At 37.7% G+C, this 22,925-nt stretch overlaps 1 long non-coding RNA gene across 1 annotated transcript; it reads right to left on the reverse strand.

Moving 5' to 3' along the window:
- Window positions 1–3,109: 3,109 nt before the first annotated feature.
- LOC109143989 lies at window positions 3,110–22,450 on the reverse strand. Its single transcript, XR_002044468.3, has 3 exons — window positions 22,050–22,450; window positions 12,523–12,630; window positions 3,110–10,625 (listed from the first exon to the last, which is right to left on the reverse strand). It is a non-coding gene; the product is annotated as an uncharacterized LOC109143989 (long non-coding RNA).
- Window positions 22,451–22,925: the final 475 nt, after the last annotated feature.

The raw sequence follows: 22,925 nt of genomic DNA on the forward strand, positions 1-22,925 counted from the left end.
AAAGTTGGGAAGCTGTATGACCCAAGTAATGAAGTACATTAAATCCAGGTACCTGTTTCAAATTCAACAGTTGTGGAAATGATGGAAGAGCCATCACCATCAAGATGACTTTCCAACAGGCTCAGTGAGATGGTTTTGTGGACTCAGTCCAATTCTTAATGGACATAAGTCCACATTACAAAAAGCAACACACAACCGGCAGTAATTGATACTCTTTTGGCACTCAACAGAGAAGTGAAGTATTGAATGAGCATGAAGAATGGACTAACCTTTCACCTCCCCCCCTGCATTCCAGGTCAGGGATGAGACATCTGATAGAGCTACATAGGAAGCTTGGGCTGCTGCTCTCCGTGCCACCCCGTGCCATACCTAAACAAAGGATTTCCTTCTTAACAAGCATTGGGCTGACACTTTTCATGAACTTTAAATTTATGTAAGATATTTGGAGGCTTTGGAAGTTAGTGTATAACCTCAGGATTCTGCCTAAAGAGTACAAGCCACTGCTCCACATAAAACTGTGTCTCTCTGTCTGCCAGCTGCATATAATTCCCTGTTATACATACGGATATATAATGTATATGTACATGCATAGCATGTATGTTTATACATAATAGGAGAAGTAAGGCCTTTAGCTAAGATTGCCTAATGCTCATTTATAAGAACTTACTTTGAATTACTTATACAGTTTGACAAAATTTAACTGTTACAGCTTAAATTTTCCATGGTGGGTATCTGTCTCTAGCTGAATTGGGTTTGGAAAGTCTTGACTAAAATGGCTCAGATAATTCCAAGGACACACTCAGTAAAAATACATCCTTTTAGTCATGTTAAGAACCTTTGCAACCATCATATTGAGAGATTCTAGCATGTCTGAGTTTTGGAGCTGAAGTTTGAAACTCCATAAGGAAATTACTTTGATGTCAAGACTTATCTTCTGTCACTCCCGTGGCAATCTGATCCAGCTGTAATCTCCTAAAACACTAAATTCTCACGCACTCATATTCTGTTAAAATTCAAATTCTCCAAATACTCTATTTGCAGTAAGCATGCTGTCTTTTCATACAGCTGTGACATCTGAGGCACAGCGTATATTTGCATTATCTGTGGAGAATACCCACACATATATGTATATAAAAATATGTCTAAGGGCTCTCCCTGTCATTCGTACAGATTGCATATATCAGGAATGATAGCCCTATAGACCCATCTATCCATTGCATTAGAGTTCAGCTCTTCTCAGGGACTAGATGATTTTAGTTACAAGCATGAGGACAGCAGTACTAGCAACAAGGACCAGGAAACACCTGCCTCATGAATCAGGGTGCTTAAGCCTACTCTCAAGACTTCATCTCACAGTGAAGGCACCAGGTATCTAATGCCTCGTGTCTCAAAGAGGCCATGCCCAAAGACACTGGGGACTGCCCTGATCAGTTTCCATGACCACAGCAGCCAACTGCTTTGACCTGAACTTTGCTGAACCCTCTGGAGGGATTGGATATTGCTCACAGGGTGCTTTACAAACAAGTTTAAGGAACCACAGGAAAAAGGGTGAGCAGTTAACATATAGAAGGGTCATTAACTTCTGAAGGATTCAGAAGCGACAAAGTGCTTTAATTAACATTGTCCTTTCAAGAACTCCAGAGTGAGCAAGCGAGGTAGAAATCTACACTTCTGTAAGATCTGAAAATGAGTACTAGAAGCCAAAATATCTTAATGAGCTCCCACCCTCTGATCATGATATAAACACACAAGAGGAAGTGTAATGATTTTTATTGGTGATAAAGGTTTGAGTAGTGTGTATTAAAAGCAAAGGCTTAGACACATCAAAAAGTGAACTGGGTCAGCTTAAAAAAACATCAGCATCTAATTCGTCTTTTGTGAGCTCTCTGAATCCAGTGCTTTAAATAATATGAGGGCAAAATGGAAAAAAATAACTTTAACACATGTAATCAAAGTTCTGTTTAAATACTTGCTCAGGAGAAAGACAAATTAAGGTTATACAGACCACTTAAAAACTAGTACTTCCTCACTTTTCAATCCTTGTGTCTGTTAAAATGGTTGGATAAGATGACCTACAGAGGTCTCTTCCAACCTCAACCATTCTGTAATCCTAACAATCTCTTAAATATACTATTTGGTATGATAGACATACATGTTTAATTTCTAGATTCCCCCCTCTCCCACCCCCCCCCCCCGAAAGAGACTATAAGCCAAACCTAATGTTTTCTTCCTTTTCTGTAATGTATTTTGAATTTTGTTTGTTTTGCAAGCTAACCCTCAGGTTGCAAGCACTTTTCCACTTTGCCAGCCAAATGAATATGATGAAAGGACACCTGTAGGCATACACAGAAGCCAAGAACATTCTGTACATCCATTATTTATTTAGTTTTCTTCTTTAGGTCTTTTATATAAAGAAAAAAACATAGGTAGAAAGAGGAGAAAAGCTAATCTGCTATGTAGTTGAAGTAAGAAAAAGCATAGAAAACACTACTTTTGTTACCTTGGCAAATAAAATAAAAATGCTCTCCACTGTGCAGTCTGTGCAAAATAAGTCCCACAGGAATTATGCAAGCACATTCTCATTATGGTAGTTATGATTTAGATTGCATTACAAAAGTAAAAACAATCATTCAAAGAGGCTTGGGTGCAGTGATTTGGAGAGAAGCTGCCACTCTGCCAAATAGAAAAAGAGAGAGAAGGGGTGGGGGCAATGAAAGAAATAAACCTTGCCAAAATGAACTCATGCAAAGGTGAAGCCAAAATGCCAAGAGGTACAGATTAAATGCTCTTATGAATGTCCCAAATGTGTGTGTCAGCAAACTGCCCAAATAAGGTTTTGAACTGAAAGCTCAGGCTTCTACTAGAAACACCCAGAAACACAGAGATTAGATATTGTTTGGAAAAAAGGATTCTGGCTTGGTTGTCTAGAATGAGCATTTGAAAATCACACATCACACAAGAGCACATGTTAATGCAATAGAAATGTGTTTTTGGAAACTGAAAAACAGTCCTTTAGTAGTTTCACAACAGAAGAAGTAAAGGACCACAGAAATTGCTTCCTTTTAGTTCCAGTTGTTCTACGTTTGTTGGGTTTTTTTTTTTTTTTTTTTTTAGTTTAAGGTCTGTAATGGCCATTAAAAAAAAAAAAAATGGAATCATTCAGATAATTCTTTATTTGCCCCTGACTTTAATGAAAAATTTTTGGAAAAAAACTTCTTATCTTAAACATAGCTACCAACTTCCAATATCTCATTTTTCTCACACAATAATCCCAGTGTTCAAAGTAGGTATTGTATTTATCATCTTTGTATGGAGCAGAATTTCACTTCACTTTTCTTTATGGTCTTATCACATAATTTACAAACACTTTATCTCTGTAACAGAAAATAAATGAAACCCTGGGCTTTTGATGAAATGCCATGATGAAATGAATGGTCCAAAAATCTATATTGAGATGACTGACTCCTGTTTGTAGAAGACATGATAAATGTTTCATGCATATAAACTGAAGGATGATGGATTTAATGATCATAGTTTAATGGGGAAATGTTATTTTGGAATAATTAAGTGTTCTGTCATTTGCAAGTCTAAATAGACCATTGTTAGATGGTGCTTTTGTCTGTCAACAAGTCATTCTATTTTGTAAGGGTTATTTATCACTAAAACAATTGATGCAATGGAAACATACTACCGGTATGTGTTGTTAACAACACATTTTGTGAGAACTTGATTTGGGTCCATATTTCAGGGGTAGTTAATTGATGTACATTTCTGTCTTACAGAAGAAATAAATAAGAGGAACCTTTGAAGGATTGGAGGTATCTTTCTCATGTGAAGTGTTACATGTGAACTGTATTTGTTGTCCTTCCTATAAAAATTTTCAGAGTCAAAAATACCTCCGTCTTAAGGTACACATGTGAAAGGAGTTTACACGGGGTTGTACTGCGCAGTTTCCAGTTGTAGCTCCAAGAGGGTGTAAGTATCTGCAGATCATGGTTTGTGTCTGCTGGCTCTTACAGCTGTCCTGGACACCCCAGATGGTGTCTCAAATAGATGTCTTTGTTTGGACAGGTTAATCTCTCCATGAGGAATATCTCAATGGGAAGTACACTGCGCCTGTGCTATTTTTTTATTTTTAATATCTGCATCAAAACAACTGCAATCAAGACAGTTACAGTATTCTGATTTCCCCTGTTGCGCATACACAATTTTTTACTGACTCTGTATACAGAACTGAATGTGAGTGCCTTTTTATCTCGACATTCAATAGCAAAGAAAATAATAAGAAACATAAGTAATATGGAAAAATTCAAAAAAATTTTGACAAAAAATAGCAGCTATACATTTGGTTGTGTGAGGATAGTGTATGATATTTAATATCTGAATGATCATCACAGCATGGGAAGGTATAAAGAAAAGATTAATTTGTATTTTAATCACAAACACTATTTCCTGGGATGCAGGATATTTATAAATATTAGAACACTTCATATATCTTCTTGTCTCCTGATACATATATTTTCTTACCACTCAATCCCAAACCAGGTTTAAAAGTATTTTGTGTCTTTTCTTGATTTCATAGTTTAAGGACTAAAACATATGAAGGTGAGGATCTGCAATAAAATTTAACCAAAGGTCTCTATCTCTTGACTCCCCACTCTGCCCTGGTGACATTTCAGCAGGAGCAGTGTCCTTGTGAAATGTCTTGTCACACCAGTTTCTATGCTTTGCCAGATATAGAAGCCTTTTATCACAGCTCTGAGAAGCAACAGTCTCTCCTTTTTACTGTCCAGTTCATTACCTTGACATGAGTCTCTACTCTCTGAAATCGTACAGCCGCACACATGGCTAGTGAGACCTACTAGCCAAGTAGAAATCCAAGCATGCACAAGTGTGGAAGGTGTGAAATGGATATATCTGATCATCAGTGATTTTGCCCTGGGCTGTGGGCAGAAGTACTGAAAGTATTCCCAGATGCCTAGAGCTGGGATCCACAGTTCAGATCTTGACAAAACTGACTGATATGTTGTGTATATATTTAAGTCTCAAAACTCTTCAGAGAGTCCTTTCACACTTCTTCCCATGAGAGTCTTCTGTGTCACTGCTTTCCAGGTCATTTTCCTTATCATGGGTGTAGACAGTAAGGAATGTCTTCAGCAGACCCTTGAGAAGGGGAAAAGGGGCAGCAATGTCTGTTCCAAGAGAACTTTGAAGAGAAGAGTATTGATGGGGTTGGGGTTCTTTTTCATCTTTTAAGAGAAAACATTTTTTGGAGTTTTTGTACTGAAGGAGATTTTCTTAGTCCTAAAGTATACTAAACTCTGATATTAATTGTAAGTCTTGATTTAATGAATGGATGGAATTTATAAGGCCTAGGATACATTTTGTTTCTTAAAAAACATTTTGTCACAATTTTTTTCCAACAGTTCCACAAATGTATGTAAGCTTAGCAACTACTTAGATGCATTGCATTATTGACACAAATACCCTGGAGCTTCAACACTGCTTTCAGCATACAATTTGGCTACAATATAATTCCCCATTTACCTTTTTTGCCATAATATTCATTTCTTGTTAAAATCAATTCTTTATTTATGGGAATAATCTATGCAATTATATGCTCCACAGCCTAATTACCTAACAAAGATAAACTTTGTTCCTTTTGGAGTAGACTTCCCTGAGGGCCTGGATTTCAAGTCTGTAAAACCTGGACAGTTCTACAGAAATCAGACATGCTTTGGGGGGCACACTACCCTGAACTTGGAGCCATTGTCTTGAAACTGAAGCCAGTAAGGGAGGCTACTTCAGCTGGCCCCAAACACAGGTCCTTAATGACTGTTGTCTAGGATGAAGGACCAATGGGGCAATGTCTCACCCTGTTTATGCTGAGGATGCACAGAGGCCTGAGCAGAAGATGATTGCTGCCAGGGCATTGCTCCATTCCTCAGCTGTCTCAGAAAAGGGGCCTTTGTGCCCATCTTCCAATTAATGGCACATATTGCCACTTGCACGGGAGAAATAATTTCTAGTCTCTCAAGCAAAAAGCAGTGAAGTATTATTATTTCACTGATTGCTTACACTCAGACACAATTACAACTTAGTTAAAGTGCAAGAGGCCCAGAATAGTCCTGATGACCTTGGTTTGAACAGACATAAGACCATAAACATCCAGGCAAACAAATAGTCACAGAAATTAAGATGTTGAAATTCTCAAGCACTTGCAGAATCAGACATTTTGCTTGTAGTCAGCTCTAAATATAGCATAAAGACTGGGTCTGGAGGAGTGATTTCAGTACTAAGTCCATTTTTAATGCCTAAAACAATGGAAGTCTCAATGGCAAACCCATTAAAATTATTTTCATGACACACAGTGAATATTTTGAATATATCAAGTCAAGATTTCAGTTAAATACATTCATATCATGTCAAGCTTAGCAATTTCTTGAAGAATCTTTACCTAATTTGATGTAATTGATGTTAAAGCCTTTTTTCCTAATATACTGTTTGTGGATCCCTTTTAAGTGTGGATAAGAACAAATGGATTTGTAGAAGATATTTTTAATTGATTCCAAAGGGAATAGCTACCATGGAATCTGCTGACAAGTTCCGTGGGGGTCTACACTCCAATCATTCAGCATCTATATTTTTAATGACAAGATGCTGCAGTGTTTAAAAAATGAATTTGAATTATGAACACAGATAATTAATGTCTGCACTCTCCTAACATCTTATCAATAACCACTAAGCCTCCAGTTAAGGCAAGGACCTCTGTGTTGGCTTAGAGATTCAAATTGCATAAAAACCCAATGTCAGTAAAGCTGCATTCAAGGTCTTTGAAAGCTTCAGTCAGACACTGCATGTCAAATCCTTGATTTTCAGTTATAGAGGAGAGATATCAGCACATCACATACAACACACTGCGTAATTTGCCACCACTGGTTATTTTGGCATTTGTTCTTCCTCAGTTTTCACGTAGGTCAATATTTATTCAAAACTAGATAGTGTAAATCCTTTGGCCACCTCCATGGTAGTCATCCTCTCTGTGTGAAGTATCTCACTGGCTCCAGGAGATGGAATTGTATGACTGAAGGTTGCTCAGAATTAATAATGATCAGGCTTGTCATTTGTAGTGTGATTTAAGTCTACCTCTGGGTAATAAGAAGCAAAACTCTTGGGATGCTGCTGATACTGCTTCACTGTGTAACAACTGGACAAGATATTTAACAACATAATTTTAAAACAAAACCAGCAATGTTGTTACACATCACATTGCTGCAGCTTGATTTAGTGAATGCTCCAAATGACGTTCTGTAGATTGATCTGTCCAAATTATATGCATTTTACTAGGATATGAATGTGTAAGCAGAAATGTAGCCTATAGGATGTACTAAGTAACCTGTCACTTCACTTCAACAATGACAGGGACTTAGAAGAAATATTTCTACTAGTTTTGGCTACTACACTCCAAAAACCAGCTGTGGACTTTGTGTGGAAGCCCTGAGGAGAGGAACAAAAACAATCAAAGGTACAAAAAATATGAGCTATCAGGAAAGATTGATAGAAGAGAGAATGTACAGCCTAAAGCAGAGAAGTCTATGGTGCCACACAATAACAACCTCCAGGTGAAAGTGAAAAGGGGGGCTGAAGCTACATGTGCATAAACAATGTTCTAGTGATACACAAACAGGGAAATGCAACAGATTTCTTGAGGACAATGTTTTTCACTGGAGTGTTTAAAGGATAAGACACCTTCCAGGAATGGCAAATACAATCAATGTGGTCTTTGGGCAGGGACAGAGTGAAAGAAAACTTCACACTGCTTTATAATGTTACAATTCTACAGCTCTGTGATTGAAAGATGTTACATAAATGTAAGTGGCTTTTGCATTACTGCATTTTCACTGCCACTTACCAGTCAGATAAAATTACAGGCATCACCTGTACATGGAATCTGTAAAAAAAGTCCTATGCACCAGGATCCTGCCTATCACTACAAAGACTTACTGCGGCTAAAGAGTATCCAAAAAATCATTGTTTAGAAAGTAGGACAAAATAGTGCGCTACTTCCAGCTTGACAAGGACAGATGGAGATGCACTCTATCCATGCAGGCATGAGCAGAATAGAAGTGACCTGAAGCAGAAGGCCTGTTCAGACTGTGAGGTCCCAGTGAAAAAACAGTCCACTTCTTATTTAACTCCTTATATCCAAAATGTTTCCAAGGCCTCAAGTATTAGTCAGGTAAAGATCAGAGTATGTCTTTAAAGGTTGAACAGATGGGCACATCTGTTTGTCTGACAGGAAAACGTATGTGTTGCTTGACCCGGCAAACACTTCTTGGTGCAGTGGCATCACTGCACAAAATATATCATACAGTATCTGAAAAGGATCCCCCAGCAATAGATCAATAATTGGGATATGATGGTACAAAGCCAACAACAAAATTAGTTTGATAGTTCAAACTCAGTTAAAGAGGCTTTGATCAGTTTGATGACTCTGAAATTAGCTGTGCTAACCTGTGCTAAATGTCTCTGTCTTGCTGTGTTACTCATGAGAGATGTTCCTTTATTTTTTTCTTTTCAGTGGAGTGAGATGTATGAAGATACACTCATGACAAAAAAACCAGAGTTAGCTTTTTCAGAAAGGTATTCTACCCATCAGGGTTTTGTACCTTCTGTCTAACTCTGATAATTTAACAGGTAACTGGGCACATTTCTTGCTCAGGTGATACTGCAAAGTTAGTCCTTACTGACTCAGGCCTAGAAATGTGCCTCCAGTCTTATCTTTCAGAATCATGCACCAAAGTTAGTTTCAATCTAACTCTATTTTTTTATTAAAATAAAAAAGAGATTTCTGTCCCACGTTTAACACTTGCAGTGAGATCTGCTGATACCCTCAGTATCAGTAACATAATTTCTTAGCATCAGATGTTGGCACAGACAAGGAAGATATCCCTGTATCCATCAGAAAAGATTTTATCCTCTCTCACAAAGAGATCCTTGGGTTAGTACTGGCCAATCTGGTATAACACAGCTCTGATTTCTGTTGGAAATACTAGCTCTAGTCCTAAAAGCTGCATAATTACATTAGTGTTGTTCCATGCCCGAGGGAACAAGCTCTGCTTCTCTGACCAGCCGGAGCTCAGCGCCGCTCCAAATGCTGCACCCAAAGTGGGACCTGGCACTGGCTCAGCAATAACAGCCTCACCCAGAAGAGTTTTTACTCTGGTAAAATGGTGCCACATTTTGATCCACAAGAGAAGCAGACTGAGATTCTGAAAGTCCAGATTCTCCAAGTTCCCAAATCTCCCTGTAAAATCAGTAGAAACTTTAATATTGTTGAAAATCAGATGCAGTGCCCATATCATGAGGGCATCTGGAATGCTAGTCACACAAGTCTTGCTTACTCACAGCACTGTCTCTGGATATTTTTATAAAATCTACATTCTCAGCAATAAAATATGTGTTGCTATGGGGCATCTGTTTATGTTTTTATGTGAACTGATAATTACCCTGGAGTTCCTTCTGTCTACAAAAATGGTAGAGTTTTACAGTGAGCCTATAAACAGTTATCAGTTAAATGTAAGGATAGTCCTGAATTTTAATCAGAAAAAACAAATATATGGGGTAAATTAGTGCAAGCAGGTAATTGCAGGTATGAATCATATGTTTTACACATGTGACAAAATACAGTTTTGTCCCTTTATAACCTTATAAGCTCAGCTCTCCTCTGAGCTCAAAACACAGTACATTCACCTGCCAGCTGCCAGACCTCACAGCAAAGCATCCTAGGCTGGGTAGATCTCACCTACATTTCTTTGAACAACAAATGTCAGGCAAGTGATAGAAACACAGCACCATTCAAAACACATAGGCTGATAGGTAGATTTTATATGTTTGAGACAATTCTACTATGACATTCACAAACCTCAAACACACCAGAACTACATATTTACTATGAATAAGACAGGAAAAGGGAAGTAAAATAAAGTAAACTATGGTTGCACCTAACTCACACAGTGCAAACATTAACCCTGTGAGGCAAAATGTGCAAGAGCAGAGTCTCCTATGGTCCAGCTTCTTAATTTATGTTTGATCTTTTTGCCCGCAAAACACCCCAGCACTGCCATAACCACTGCTACAGACACTATTTGTTAACTGCCCCCTCACATTCTTTTGGTGAGTCCAGTCATACTCCTTGGTATGAAATTTGTCTGCCTCCATTATCTCACCCCTCAAATGCAGTTATAGAAAAGGTCTCTGAAAATACCACCAATAGTCCCACAGTTACATGGGGAATTTTTGATCCTGGATTTTTTTTCCTGTGTCACAGGACTCTGAGTGAGGATAAAGCCTTTTCTTTAGGGCTGGCTTCCACATCTTCCTCAGGATCCTGCCTTAAAAAAAGTCAGGATTTATGACCTACTTCCTCGGATTAGAGGTTTCTGTCTGTGTCCAGTTCATTTTTTCTTCAAAAAAGATAGGGTTCATATTTTCTTACAGCTTCCCAACTTTGTTCTGTTCTGTGTCCGATGTAATTGATGACAGATTAATGCCCATCTGTCACAGTTCCACACTGTTCATTTTTAGTGTAAATATTCTGTGCTTACTCTTCTGGGTGTTACAACCTGAAAAGAAGCAAATCCAAATCTGTAATAATAACATTACCAGAATTAGATATCAATGACAAGTCAAGGAAGCATTGCATATGCATATACATATGTGCTTTGCAACACCATGGTCAGACAGAGAAAACTACCAGTGGCTCTAGGATAAGGGCGTATGCAACAGAAAGGACCACAAAACTGGGGAGCAACGACCTTGGAACTACAGGAAGAAAAGGGGGCCAGAGACTCAGCAGACAGACACATTGATGGTCATTAAAACAGATGTGTAGTTGCCCCTAAGGATACCACATGTAGAGTATCTTTAAGATTTATCTATACAACAGCAACAAAAGGAATTTGTTGTCTTTATGCTGTACTTCAGAATCAAGTGTGCAGAATTTGTCTCAGATCCTATCCTGATCTCCTGTCTTAATGCTGTGGTAGTGGCATGAAAGTGTTTAGTACTATGGTATTACTGTCTTACTACCATAAACATAACTGTCTTTTGGTGCCTGATCTGGTCACCTCCTCTTGGGGCCTAACTTAACTCTGCTTGCAGCAATTGATGGAGGATGCAGGCAATGTAGGAAACCAAGCAATACTGAAAACATGACATGAGGATAGAAACATCCCTCGTCTGGCTTGCGTGATGTAGCTGCAGTTCAGTCCCACAACCTAAGGACCCTCCTGCAACATTTGTCTTTTTGCCTTCACCATTTGGTACTAACAGTTTTAGATACCCAAACATCCTATGAAATCAGGAATCAGTACCAGATTCTGTAACAGACCCATAACAGCAAAAACTGAACCATGGATTGAAATGATTACAAGCTTTGTCTCATCATCTCTAGGATGCGGGAAAATGAATTCTTAACTAGAATCATGGATTTCACAATGGGGTCCCAATACATGAACAGAAGATGTTTTCCATGGGTCACTAGAAAATGCACAATGAGCTCTTGATATCTAAGTGTTAATATGAAATGAAAAATTCAGTTACAAGAATCCAATGTGTTCAAAAGATGAGCCATTGGGTATCACAGTGTACAGGAGACGAAACCAGAGGCAGGATAGAAGACATTGAAAATAAAAACAAGGATGACAAGGCAAAAAATAAAAGGATAAAAGAACCCCAACAAAGTAGAACAAAGAAGGAGAAGATTAAACAAAAGAAGATTAAAAAATAATTAGAACCAAAGACCAGAAGGTGACCTATGGAATTGAAACAGAAGGTAGAAAAAAATGAATGCTGACAATGTAGCAGTAAAGAACTCTGAGCAGCAGTAATGCTGAGGTTTCTAGAAAAAGGAACACAACACAATAAAAATGAATAACCCATCCTTGTAAGAGGAAGCAAGAGCTAAACCATAATTAAGTGAAACCCAGGCTACTTTCAAGTTGTGCTGGAAGATAAAAAGCAGAATCAGAGGAGAAATGTGATCACATGCTGTGTTACCACGAGATATGACAGTCTGAAAACATTTTTTTAAAATACCAACTTAAAAGCATAAGCATAAAAAATACATATTGCAACAGCTGTACAAGTGAGGAATAACACCTTGAATGGAGATATCTAGTATGACCCCAATCTCGTAGAACTTAATGTGAATCCACATGAATATCATACAATCTCTTCTTTAACAGGAGTATGCAAATTAGTAACATTAAAACAAAAAAAGGAAATGGTAAAACTAGTGATCACCAAATTAATTTCCAAATCAAGGACAAAATAATGAGTCACTATTGCAGCAGAATTGGATGCTGATCGTGTTAGAACCAGAAAAGGATATAGGATTCTTAAACAGGGAAACCATACAAGTTGGCTAGTAGCGCCAGAGGAACATACAGGGCTAAACAGTGAAGATCAATCTTTAATTGAACAACCAGCCCCAATGAATTTTAGCTGGGCTATACTTACTCAAAAATGCAAAGTAACCCAAAAGGTAAAAGTGTATTAAGGAAGGGAGCTTAACAGGTTTGACACTTCATTTAAGGTGCTGGTAAATTGTTGGTACATTTTTTCACCCTGCAGAAAAAAGATTAAAATTAAATAAATATTTAAATTAAAATCACCAAGGGATACACACAAGGAAATAAACTATTGGGTACCAGAGCCAGGGTTTAGTGACTGAGAACGTTGGCAATATTTAGAAAGAGGGTTTCACACTAGCTGTACATGAAGCACTGAACCAGGCTGAAGAGACAACCAAGCTCAGTAAATCCAATAACCATGAAATTGGAGAATTTCATAAATAGTATTTGAAGAGCTGAAGAAATTTTACAAGAACAATGTGAGAGTTAAAATCCTACCAGGTTAATAAGTGGAGGGGAGGGGTGGAAAACTATTCAAGTGGTAGCCTTCTCTAATCAATGTCTAAAGGGTCAAAAAGATTTTACAGGTGAATAGAATCATGGATAAGACTGTAACAGATTCAGCTGTGTATACAGCAAACAGGGTGAAAGTGTTAGCCTGGTCCTAAAAGATACTGCAGACAAAAGCATGGGATAGCAAAAGAAACAGGAAAGGAATAAAGAGAGGAATTAAGTGTTTTATTGTTATTCTCAGATGTATGTGAAATACATGGAGAGAAGACTACATATTTGAAACCACCATGGACAACGGAAACATTTTTCAAATTTAAAGACTTGTATATTGCACAAATCAACTTAAGTATTCCTTTGAACACAAGTTTTTGAATTATCAGCTGGAACATATTTTGAGTTAAATCCATGCAGACAACAAATTTAAAAATATATGAGTGCAACGGAGAGATAGATACCTACGTTTATTGAGAAGTGTGTGGGTAGTGAGAGGGGTATTAAATAGTATAGATCTTACACGCTTATCTAATGTATTTGCATTTATCATTGATAGGCGATGACATGATGAAAGTATTTATATAGGAAAAAGGAAGTTTGCACTTTCTAGAACATAACAAAGTAGGCCCATAGTCTTTCTAACATCTACTTTTCATTAGCTTCAAGTGTTATAAAAACAGCACAAGAATCTATCTGGACTGTTACCTGGCCTGTGTGATGATCTGGTATGCAAACCTTGTTACAAAAGAAAAATTTCCAAAACTTAAAAAGGTAAAAATGAAAAAAGTTGGCTTTAGTAAGTTCTATTTCAGAAAGCTGTACACCCTTGTACGAAGCTTTACAACATCATATTTGTGATCGAGGACAGTTTCTGTAGTGTTGTATTTGGAATATTTTAAAATAAATATTTGTAAGTTAAAGGCCTTGTGTTTGTCTTAAGAAATACTAAGAAATGGTAGAGGCCATGAATTCTCTAACTGTGGAGATATACTGATAATCAAAATACTACAAATCTGTATGTGCAAGCATGTACTAATTTAGTAGAAAGATTCTTTGGCTTTCAAGGAGCTAATCAAGTAGCTTTAGAGATGTCCAACAATTGTTCTCTTGCTTCGGGAGAATAACAGCAAATATCCATCACCTTGAAGAATCACTCAATGCAAAAGTTATCTTTTTCAGCCTGGAAAAAACATTCACTTCATGTACTTTGTCATGTGGTATCTTGGCAGTTAGATCACACTTTGTAATTGAAAACCAAACTTTATCCAAAGATGTTTGGTGCTCTGTGCTCTCAGTCAGATGGCTTCAAGTGCATAATAAAACTTACACATTTGCCATTGTTGTAATTGAAAATAACACATTGGCTTTAAGCTCATTTAAAACTACTCCAACTGAGCCAATGGATGGAAGAATTTATGGAAAAAACCTTATACCTACATCTATAATGAACTATTCAATAGTAGAATTCCAGAAAAATTAAGGGAAGCTTCAACAAATCCAGGAAAACATTAAAACATGGGCATTAAAATTTGAAACAATAGTGATGTTTTTATAGGATTATATATTTTGCAGTTCCACAGCATCTAACCTACCACGTGTATTATTTAATCCACTTATTGCATTGTTAATAATACAGGTTGGGAATCTTCTAGGTATCATTATAATATTAAAGTGTTTATTGAAAACTTTTGCATATTACAGCCATGTTATTTGCAAATAATTATCAAAAGGTCAGTATCTGGCGAGGCAAGACCAAAGCATTCCAAATGCTGTCCGAGCAGCAGGCACACAGCAATAACCAGCCAATGCAGGTTAGAGAGTGCATGGTTTAGGCAACTGAATCAAAAGATCACAATTACCTGAATATATCTCTGTAATGAAGAGGTGTTCGAAACCTGAACGGGACCAATGTAGGAGAAAGCAATCCTAATGGTGCAGCAAGGACCCCCCAGAAAACCAAGCACCAGAGACCCCTGAATGCTGAATGCAGGAAGAGGAGGGGACCAGAAACCAGACAGGCATTACAGCTACCCACTGATACAGATGTGTAACAGTGTAATGAAGCTGTACCTGTAACAGGTACCACACATGGGCTGGTTTCAAGGTGCGTTTATTATAAGACTGCCATGAGAGCAACTGGTTACCCTTACCCTGTATTTCAGAGCCACATATGCCCACTACATGGTAAATACTGTCTGAGCCAAACCTTTAAAGGGACCCGTGTTTGGATGTTTGGCCCAACATTTTGTTGATTGAATTGGGCTGGTTTGGCTGGATGCTTTTGTGGAGCAACTGTTAAATTTAGATGCATGGAAGATGACTGGCTGGAAAAACAGATTAAAACTCTGCTTTTTTGTCCTTCGTCTATGAAGTCAACAGTTTTTGTGTCTGGGTAGGTCAAGAATTTCAGAGTCCTAAGTAAGAATGTTAACCTCAGAAGACTGGTCGCCTCAAGACAAGGACAGATTTGACAGGTTCAGAGGGCAATACAAATGAAAACACAGTGATGGTGAGGCCATCAGCTTTGGAGCTATTCATTTAAGAGTAATTTGTCATCAGTGTTAGGAACTCCGTGTTGATGCTTGAGCATTTAATGTGATTGCAGAGATGTTTTAAAACAACTTCCAATACAAAATGGAATCAAAGAAGCCTGTGGAGCTCCTCAGCAGAGAAAAATTCCTGCTGAGCTACATAGAAGTGTGTTATAAATGAACATGGAGTGTCTGAGCTGTGACCAAATGTCCGTTGCTAGCCAACTTTATTTTGCGGTGGATTGATCTCTCTTCTTTCAAAGCTCAGCATTCATAAATTGTTCTGGAAAACCTCAAAGTTATTTGAAAAGGTCTATAGCAATATAAATTTCTCTATGCAAAATGGCTGTTTAACAAGATTGTCTCCTTGAACTTTTCACATGATTGTGACAGCCAATTTCATTAACTAATGGAAGTTTTATAGCGGATTTTCCCACTACTCCCACATTACTGTTTACTATTATTTTATGGAGAATACTTTACCAATTGGGTTTTTGGAGCAAAGGAAAAGACATTTGGTGACATTCCCAGACTGCTATGTGGCTTGTTAGCAGGGCTGCCCAAGAGACAGCTTGCAGGAGAACCCCAGCTCATATGAGCTGCAAAGTTGTGCTGCAACTAATTGGCCTATGGGGGTTAATTCAACAGTCATTATGGTCACTGCTGAAAAACTTATTTTGTGTTAGCCCTGCTTAGATTAAAATTAGGAAGAACAGAAGCTTCATGAGGAGTTGTTCCTCATTAGTCATGGTGCAGACAGCAGAAGGATGGTGTATGTGTGTAGTTAGATTTTACAATAATAGTGATCATTTAAGAGAAAAAGGAAGAGAAGTTTACGGAGTAAGTGGTTTGGAAGGCATCTGAGGCTTCACGAACCCAACATTCATCATACCGTAGCTGGATGAGTTTTGGAACTGATCAGAACTGATCAGGAACTAACTCTTTTCTCAGGTCACCAACAGAGAAAGTGTTCACTTGGTATTTTAGGAAATGTCCCTTGTATTCCATCTGGAGAATCCCTGGGTAATTTTATGTTAAATTACTGCATTCCCTCAGGGCAACAAGTAAAGATGTTTTCAATTGCCTGATGAGAAAGAAGAGACTAGAAAGGAAGAAAAAATATCTGGAGAAAAGAAGACAGCTAGTCTACAGCTAAGTGCAGACGTTTAAGGAAGAAGAAAAGTGTGAGCAACAGAAGTGAAGGAATGATTTATTTATCTTTTATTTTTCCAAGTTATATGTCTTCGTGAAGTCTCTGTTGCAAAAGACAAACCTCGAGTTTGTCTTATTTGCCATTTTTCATTTTGTGCAGGAAAGACAGTAACATTTCTCCTAGCAACTAAAGATTTTTTTCTCCAACAAGTTATAAATGTGAAAAAAAAATAAATAATAAATGTTCTGACTTTGAACTTCGGTAGAGAATCTCATTTTTACAGTCAAACATCATCTTTCATAGCAGTAAGAAAAAAGAAAGATATTTACAAATGTCTTTTTTTTTTTTACAAGGAAAAGTAGCTTTCATTTTCAGCGAAGCTTCAAAACTTCACAGAACCGTGAATACTTTTTTATCAGTCAAAAAAAATATTTTGTACATTCCTAAATGTGACACAATGAACACTTCTCAACTTTTGAAGATGGGTCATCCTTCTGAACCAGGGTCATCCAAAGTCAATGCACTATCCTCAGCAGTAACAGTGTGAAGCTTATGATTAATCACTTGTACACATGGGATAAAGGCATGAGACTGCATTTTCCTTCCCGATACACACATTACATTGCACAAAAAATTGGCGGGAAGAAAATTAGCCTTGAGACACGCAGAACTGTCACATCTCTAATTGATATGGCTTGTACTTACTTCAAGATTAAATTTGATGTAGTGGTTGTACAATGTTCACTAAGAACTGTTTTGATTCTGGCTGTGTGGTTTCATAGCAACAACATTCACTTTAATGCATACTGGCATCACTGTAATTAAATTTAATTCATAAAAGAGCTAATTTTAAAAACTTTTATTTTCCTTTTGTTTCTATATAAATGCTAAAATTGAAAAATCTAAGCATACATAGTCACAGCAGGAGCCAAGGAACTAAATATGCAGTTCTACCTCCAGACCCCTTAAATTGGCTACTGTTGAGGCACATCATCTACATCAAAAGGACAGAATTCCAGCAGAGTTATGTCCTCATCCATTACTGTGGCAAGTGAGGAGATGCACGATCAGATTACAATTACACTATGCAGATGCAAAGGATCAGAATAGCACCTCAAAGACATATACTCTGGGCTTCTCAAGTAAAAGATTTCCTAAATGTTATGCAAAATATTATGTGGCATTTAATCTTCTAAGAGATTTAAAGAAAATGTCTTCTATTTTATACATTTAAAGGAAAAAGTCTTTTGTTCATCACATTGGACAGAACTTTTATCCTTAAACTGTCAAGATGATAAAGGCATCAGCATACATTTAAATTCCTTACCTCAAAAGATGGTAAATGATGTATGCAAAAGAAGACCAGATTGCACAAGAAACTTCTTTACACAGGGATTGTACCATGGAATAAAGTTAATGCAAAAAAATAGGTGTGGATTTTTTAAGTTAATGTTAATGCACGATGAGGTCAAGTGCCAAACAAATCCAGTCACCTACAGGCTTTTTTTTTAATAAGAGAAAGGTATGGTTTTTTCAGATAGACGATTTTTTTTGCTTTGCTTTTGCTTATATTGATGGACTGTGAAGGTCAAGAAGAGATTGATCCACAGAGGCCAGTAAAAGTTAGAAGTAATTTAATTAGAGTTGTCCAAATCTGAAATATCTTCTAATCCGATTATATACTTATTTCTTGAGAGACAGTGTGTGGGAATCTATATTTGCTATAGAAAGATCTTTTTTTGTAATCTAAAATGGTTCAGTTATCAACTCTTTCTTAAGAAGCAGAATGAGTCAAGAAAATAAAAACCCAAATAATTTTTCCAGAGTTAAAAAATAGAGTATGCTTCTATTACTTTATATTTCAAATTAACAGTGTGTATGTGTATTTTGTACATTATACTACATTAAATAGTCTTTTGGAGTCCAAGTAAGTGGAGGCACAGTTGCTTAGATGTGTCATGCGAGGATCTGTTTCCATGCTGTGCTGCCTGCTGTATGTAGCTGGTGTGATTCATGGTAACGAAGGGCATTTAGAGATGTAATTTTGTCTAAATCTCTTAATACAAAATAGACAAAATGCTTTCTGTGAAGAGGAAGGGTGTCATCCATCAAACATTTTTAATCCCTGCTTTGCCATGGTCAGCCCTTGAGGGTTTTAAGGGTACAAAATGCACAGTAACTGTGGGTACAAAATCTGAGGTGACTCTTAACAACTGTGAAAGCAAATGAGTCATGATGTGAAGGTGAATATGCTGTAAACGACCGAAGAGAGGCTGGGAAGCAAACTGGAGTATCAACTAAAGGCAGTGCTGTCTGCATTACGGAGCCCTACGCTGTAGAGCAAAGTCTTCTTCCAGTGCCCCAAAATAGTAGTGCTACAGAGAGGTTTCTAAGAATGCATCCCACCCTCAGATAACAGATATGGCAGCACAGGAGAAGAGATTTGCCTGAAAACTGTTCACTAGAAATCCTGAGGAAAAGTAGGTTTGGGTGTATAGAAAACACAGAAGAGTGAGTCCCTTCCTCTCCCTGTGCCTAATTGTAGAACCAAAACAGAAACAAAGGGGGTTTTCTTAAGAGTAAATTACATTTTTTAGAATTCCCCTCCCTTTCTGTTCTTAAATCCAGAGCCAGAAATAGCAGTGCCGAAATTCTGTGAGAAAGACCACTCTTGCCCTTCTGGGAAATACCATTGTTATCTCTATAAAGTCTGTTGCTGTAAGATTTGGAGATGTTTTGCTGACTGCAGAGATCTGGATGTTCTTCAGATAAGGAATTGAAAGTTTGCCTCATTACCAGATGCAAATCTCCGCTCTAAGGTCCATCCATTAACAGGTTAGACTATTGAAGTACACTGAAGTATAGCTATCGTAGAAATCTGGTTGGGTGTCCTTGACATGAGAGTTTGCAGCACTGCTTTCAAGAGATTTATAAATACGAATGGACTGGTGATGCCAGCCAACATGATTAAGATGCTCCCTAAATCAACACCACCACTGACTTGCCCACAAATGGCACAGAAATAATTTTATTTTGATAAATAAATTGTCAGAGATAAAAAGCCCTGTGAACTGAGTGCTGTGCCTCCTGAGCTTTTACTTCTTTACCTTAGATGAGCAATTGATACAAACAGCAATTAAAGGCTTACTTTAAGCAAGAACTTAAGTTCCATATGCTCAAGTGCTTTGCCAAGCAGGAATGAGGTTGCTCATATATTTAAATATTTGTCTTGCTATTAGAAAAGAATGCAAAATTTATATCCATGCAAATTTATCCACATATAACAGTTTTGCAAATCAAGAAATGTGTTGTATTTTCTAGAGCTTGCTGCATCCTGGGAAATGGAGAATACATTCTTCTGTCTCACTCGATATTTCACTGCACAACTGAACAACTGAATTTTCTGAAGAGTATTGGGCAGACCATGTATTCCTAATGATAAATATGCCAGCATGATGACAACTGGTTTTACCTTGAACATTTCCCTGAATAGTGAATTTCTTCTAAGCTGATAATAATATGGCTCAGTCCCCAAGAGGGGAAAAAAGTACTTTCCTAGGAGCTGTGTTAGTCCATGTTGAATGAGGGCTCTAAAAGTAAGAAGTCACATGAATGGTTTCTTAGACAAAAAAAAAAAAAAAAAAAAAAAAAAAAAAAAAAAAAGAGAGAGAAAAGAAAAAGGCTGACCTAAAAGAGTTTACACAGCTGTGAGTGATAAAATATAGCAGCCATGGCAACCCACTCTCCAGTATTCTGATAATGCATCAGAAATGAGGCTATTAGAATTATTAATTCACATTAGCGGCTATTAAAATTACTACCTGCAGATTCACAGCCTGAAAATCCTTTTCTATTTCTAAGGGAAGGTTCAATTGCAGAGGGAACCTTTTTGCTAAATAGGTGCACTGCATTGTATGCTAGACATTATGGGAAGTCCAACAGATAATAAAGCTCACATTGAGCTTTATGTAGCTGCTTTGTAATGCAAGCCTAGCAGATGTAATACTTCATTCTTTTAATGATGGCTAAGAACCAATACACCCCTAACAGCAGTAACAATAACTGGACTCTTACTGGTTCCCTGGAAGCTAATACTAGAAATTCAACTTACTGCAGGGTATTTCATTAAATAGCAAGTGACATACAAAATGTTCTACACTGGTCGGTAATAAACAAAGCTGACAGAAACCAGCAGAAAAACTGAGCCAGGCCCATAGAAAGGTTTTGTAGAGATGCTGTGGTGAGACTCAGGGAGTCCTGCAGAGATTTGGCTACATCCCTTCCATCCCCCATTAACTTAACTCAAAATGCAATTGCATGCTGTTTTAAGTAAAAGAAGAAACACTATTACACCAAGGCCACAGCAGGATATAATCAGGGGGAACAGCAACATGGCAGAGAAAGAACATTTTATTTATGGAAATGAGCAGAAAAAGTAACACACAAGCTAGAAGCCAAATAGGTACCAGTAAAACTGAAAAACAAGCAAAGAACATGAACTTGGATCACAACCAGTTTTTAGGAACTCACATCACAGTCTATCTCCTTTAAGATCCCATGTACCAAAAACGGATATGACATCCAGTGCTCTTTCAAAAAATTATCATTCTCAGAAAGAGAAGAAGAAAACAAAAATTACTGTAAAATGAAATTTAGTACATCTCCACAGGCTAGATACAGCGAATGATGTAGGTGTGCACAATGGGGCTTGAGTAGCCTTAACACTAAATGCTATTCTAAATTCTTTTTCCCTGGTCACCACCTAACTCAAGAACAGCCTGAATTTCTTAGGGATTTATTTTTTTACAAAGTTCCCTCTGTGCCTACAGACATTTGTTTCTACATATCCAAAATTTTACTTCCTGCAAAACTCTATCAATAATATCCATATCTGTAGAAGTAGATATTTAGCCATCTAAGCTTCCTTTGGATCATGGAATGACGCTCTCAGCAAGTAAAGACACTCTTACTTTCAAAAATGGTGGCAAATACTCTCCTAACAAATAAAAAGGTGGTAATACTTAAGGTTATTAATTAGATGACCTAGGGTTTATTTCTTGCTGGGGATGTCCAGACTGACAAACACTGGATGTCCATATCGCAGTCTCCCTAGTGCTTTTGGGGCTGTTGTGCCTAGAAAAGTTTAGTTTAGTTTAACTGTGCCAACAAAAAACAGCAACCCTGGGTGCACTTATAATACTAAGAAGGGGAAAGTAGAAATTTGGCTTAGTCCAGTTTGGCGTGCAAAGTCAAAGAAATTAGGCATACCAGAAAATGTTATTGATGGTCCTTTACAAGAGATGACCAAGTAACAAAAATATTTGTCAATGACCTTAACTGTAAAATTTCCAAGGACTACAATTCTGTGGTATCAGTACCCTGTCCTTTTCCCATTTTTCTTCAGGCATTCAGACAAACATTGCTGGATATGGTATTACTCACACAGATAACAGCATCCCTGCACAACCAAAGGGCTTCATGCGTGAAGAAAAGTATTTGTTATTTCTTTCTTCCTGCTTGCTGTTCATCAGCTCAAGTTCAAGTCAGCAGGATGACTCATGTGCTTCTGTTTAGCACGTGCTTAATGCTCAGCTGAGTGGAGCAGAGCCCAATTTGCCAGCAGGGATGCGAGAGGAGAGCAGCTCATGCCCCATGGCCCAGCACACTCGTGCCACCACACCGGCAACTGCTGAGCACTGCTTCATGCCATGGGGAGTGCTCGCCCAGGACTCCGCAGATACAGCCACCCTTCCTAAGGTCACAGAAGTGTCAGGGAAGTATTTTTGCCTAAGAACTTGCTGACTTGTAAAAAACGAAAGTTCCAGCAGAAGCTGGAACTTGGTTTTGACATCACGTTTTGTTTTGTTTTCCAAATTAACGCTGGAAAAAATATTTTAAAACCTTCTAAAGGCAAAATCACCTTCCCCTATACAGTTTCTGTGCAATGGACTAATGAGCAGTTATTTTTCCCTGGATCAAAAAGAGATTTTTAGGAAACATTTGAAGTGAGAGACAAACAAAACTTTGGCGGGAATAGCTGGAGAGAACATGTGAATCAGAGCAGGCACTAGAAAACATTAGAGTCAAGTAGGCAAAAATCACCAAGAGTTTCTTCAACTTTTGCACCTTTTTTCAGCTTTTCATCTCACAAGGCAGAGACCCCAAGAAGTTGGCTGAAGGCGGCAGAGGAAGTAGTGGATGTGATAAAGCTCTTCCTTTTTTTCTTCTCACACACCACGAGTACATTTGCAGAGATTTTCAGTATGACATGTTAAGCCCCTGAAAATACACCAGAGTACATATCCCAGAAAGCAGCCC

This window comes from Corvus cornix, chromosome 2 (assembly GCF_000738735.6).
Source record: "Corvus cornix cornix isolate S_Up_H32 chromosome 2, ASM73873v5, whole genome shotgun sequence".
Taxonomy (NCBI): Eukaryota; Metazoa; Chordata; class Aves; order Passeriformes; family Corvidae; genus Corvus; species Corvus cornix.